This window comes from Sminthopsis crassicaudata, chromosome 4 (genome assembly GCF_048593235.1).
Source record: "Sminthopsis crassicaudata isolate SCR6 chromosome 4, ASM4859323v1, whole genome shotgun sequence".
In the NCBI taxonomy this organism is placed as follows: domain Eukaryota; kingdom Metazoa; phylum Chordata; class Mammalia; order Dasyuromorphia; family Dasyuridae; genus Sminthopsis; species Sminthopsis crassicaudata.
In genome coordinates this window covers 120391593-120395746 of record NC_133620.1, presented here as the reverse complement: position 1 = coordinate 120395746, position 4154 = coordinate 120391593, and the positions used below count along the sequence as shown (strand labels likewise).

The 4154-nt window shown below is 30.6% G+C and overlaps 1 pseudogene; it reads left to right on the top strand.

Moving 5' to 3' along the window:
- The first annotated feature begins 482 nt into the window (after positions 1 to 482).
- Positions 483 to 581, top strand: LOC141542005 (U6 spliceosomal RNA; annotated as a pseudogene).
- Positions 582 to 4154: the final 3573 nt, after the last annotated feature.

Sequence of the window (4154 nt, the reverse complement as noted above, 5' to 3'; positions counted from 1 at the left end):
ATGAATATTGATGCTAAAATCTTAAATAAGATATTAACAAAAAGACTACACAAAATCATCCCCACGGTAATACATCATGATCAAGTAGGATTTATACTAGGAATGCAGGGCTGGTTCAATATTAGGAAAACTATCAATATAATTGGCCATATTAATAACCAAATTAACAAAAATCATGTGATCATCTCAATAGATGTAGAAAAATAATTTATAAAATTCAACATCCATTTCTATTAAAAACATGTAATTATTCTGCTCAAAGATAATAATCCTAGAAATTCAAAACATTTTCTTCTCCCTTTTTATGTTAGTCAGTAGGAATGTAGATATTAGCTTCTGTGATGTAATTAAAAGAACACTGGGCCAGAATGAGAAGGTCTGGACTGGAGTCCTACATGTAAGTGTAATTTTTAAATTTTTATGTAACTTTGAGTAACTCATTTAACATTTTAGAGCCTTCATTTCTCTATGTATAAACAGATGTGCTCAGAGCACATATAATAAAATTGGAACAATAGGGAGATTGGCATGGTCTCTGCATGAATATAACAGGCAAAATTTGCAAATTGTTCCATATTTTTTTGTGAAATGGATAAATACTCACAAAAAATAGATTGCCCAGATTAACAGATAAGAACTTAAATTACTTAAATAGTCTCTTTTAGCAAAAGAAATTGAAGAAACCATTAATAAACTCCCTAAGAAAAATTATCCAAAGACAATTATATTTACAAGTGAATTCTACCAAATATATTAAAATCATTAACTTCAATACTATATAAACTATTTTTTAAATAGGGGAAGAAGAACTTCTACTAAATTCCTTGTATGACACAGATAAGTATTGATACTTAAACCAGGAAGGGCCAAAACAAAGAAACTTATATACCAATTTCCCTAATGGATATTGATGCAAAAATCTTAAATCAAATATTAACAAAATATTAAAACAAGATAATACATTATGGTGAAATATGATTTATATCAGAATTCAAGGATGCCTCTAAATGAAGAAAACTATCAGCATAATTTCTCATATCAATTACAAAACTAACTGAAATCATACAATTATCTCAATAGTTGAAGAAATAGCATTTGATAAAATGTGACATTTAATCTTATGAAAAACACTATTGAGCACCAGAATAAATGAAGTTTTCCTTGAAATGATAATTTTCATTTAAAATAATTGTAGATGAGATAAAATAGTTGGGAGTCTACATGCCAAGACAAAGCCAGGAACTATATGAATACAATTACAAATCACTTTTCACACAAATAGAGTTGGAGCTGAACAACTGGAACAATATCACATACTCACAGATTGATCAAGCTAATATAATAAAAAATTACAGTTATACGTAAATTAATGTACTTACACAATGTCATACTATACAAACTGCCAAAAAAATTACATTTTAGAGCTAGAACTAATTCATCTGGAAAATAAAAATCAAGAATTTCAATTCAGTTAATGAAAAAAAAAAGCAAAGGAAGATGAACTAGCTATATCAGACTAAAACTATATTATATAACAGTGTCATGAAACTTATTTGGTACTGACTTGATCATTGTAATACTTTAAGTTTACAAGATACAATAGTCAATGATTATAGTTATCTAGTGTTTGATAACCTGAAATATTCCAACTTCTGTCACTATTCAACAAAATTGCTGGGAAAACTGGAAAATAATATGAGAGAAAATAGGAACAGACCAACATTTCATCCTCTCTATAAAGATAAGCTCAAAATGGGTTCATGATTTAGACATAAAGGATGATACTATAAGCAAATAAGGAGAACAAGGAATAGCCTACCTCAGATATCAGTAAAGAAGAGAAGGATTTATGGACAAAGAAGTACAAGAGAACATTATGAAATGCAAAATGAATAATTTTGATCATATTAAATTTAAAAGTTTGTGCACAAACAAAATCAATGCAATCAAGATTAGAAGGAAAGCAGAAAGCTGGGGGAAAGTTTTTAGAGCCAGTGATTCTGATAAAAGTTTCATTTCTAAAAATATACAAAGAATTGACTCAAATTTTTAAGAATAACAGTCATTCCCCAATTGATAAGTGGTCAAAGGGTATAAACAGATAATTTTCAGATGATGAAATTAATACCATTTCCAATCATATGAAAAAAATGCTCTAAATCACTATTGATTAGAGAAATGCAAATTAAGATAATTCTGAGGTACCAACTCATACCTTTCAGGTTGGCTAAGATGACAGGAAAAGAAAACAGTAAATGTCTGGAGAGCAATTTGGAACTATGCCCAAAGGGCTATGAAACTGTGCATATATTGATTCAGCATTGTTTTTACTGGTCTGTAGCCTAAAGAAGTGATAAAAGAGGGAGAAACATCCACATGTGCAAAAATGTTTGTAGCATCCCTTTTGTAGTAGCAAGTAATTGGAAATTTAGTGAAAGACCATCAGTTGGGGAATGGCTAAATAAATTAGGTTATATTAATATAATGAAATATTACTGTTCTTTAAGAAATTAAGACCAAGCTCATTTCAGAAAAGAATATAAAGACTTACATGAACTAATGCTAAGTGAAGTGAGCAGAATTAAGAGAACATTTTACACAGCAACAAAATTATGTGATGAGCAATTGTGATAAAGGTGGCTCTTTTCCACAATGAGGTGAGTCAAGGAAATTCCAAAAGATTTGTAATGGAAAGTGTCATGCACATCAAGAGAAAGAGAGAGAGAGAACTATGGAGACTGAATATGGATCAAAGTTTAACATTTTCATCATTCTAATCTTTCTTTCTTTCTTTATTTCTTATATTTATTTTTCCCTTTAAATATGATTGTGAAATATAGAAATATGTTTAGAAGAATTGCACATATTCAATGGATATCCACTTGTTTGCTGTCTAGTGAATGGGGAGAGAGGGAGAAAAAAATGGAACACAAGGTCTTGCAAAGATAAATACTGGAAATTATTTTTACATGTATTTATAAAAATAAAAGACATAATCCTTGCATAATCTGTATCACAGAGTGATTTTAGGAAAATGCTTTGTGAGTTGTAAAACATTTAGAAACATGAATTATTATTGTTGATCAAATTTTTGTCTTTTAGAATTTCCAATGGCATCCAATGGGATCTTCCAAGAATGTTAACCATAATAAAGAAGGGGAAAAGAAAATGTGCTTTGGCTCAAGAAAAAAAAAAATTAATAATATCATTTTTGGGCAAAGACTTTCTTTTCCTAGAATAAAATAAATTTAAAGTCAACATGTGAGAAATATTAGCTCTGCTCTGCCAAGATGTCTAAAGCTGTCTTCTCTCAGATATATTACAAACAACCTGGATATATTAGATAGCAGAGAATCCAATTTTTAAAGGCAAGCAGTAGTAAGCTCCTGGAGTAGTCTGGAGTTTAATATACAAAAATGGACAAGTTCATCCTTCCCATTGAAGATATATGAAAGTATATGTTGGAAGTAAAAGGAAAGACATATTACCAGCTTCTGTAAAAAATATGACTATCTGCTATATTTCATAAGATAAATTTTGATACCATATTTCTATCAGACTTCATGGAGGTTTCAATTCTCAGAAACCCACAATGTGTGTGGGGGGGGTTTCTTATTAAAGAAATAGTCATAGGTAGCATTTCTTCCATCTGGAACAAAAAAATTAGGAATTAAGAATAAGTGGGGAAATCGTTGAGGTACCATGGCACATGGTAGGCAATAATTGGAGAGAAAACAAGTTATCATCAAGGGATCCTAGCACATGACCAATCAGTAGCTGGAGGTAGGAAGTGACAGACATTAAAAGAAGAGAAAGTGGGGAGTGACAGCTTAGGGACAGGCTAAAGAATGGGATCATTTGATGCAAAACATAAGAAGAGCTATTTCTGGACCACTTCTTTAGGTAAACATCATCAACATCAATATAAAGCACCCCTAAGGATGTCAACATCCTGGACAAAAGATCAGCTAAGACTGAAATATCAAAACAGCTTTATACAGAAATGGTCAAGCATTCATGTACTATCTTAGAGGAATTATAAGTATACACAAGTGCATATAGTAAAAGAACCACTGATGTGAAAGGAAAGGAGGAATCCAAAGAAGTTTGTAGGAGAAATTGGAAGAGGGAGAGATCACTTTTGAATAGGAGCA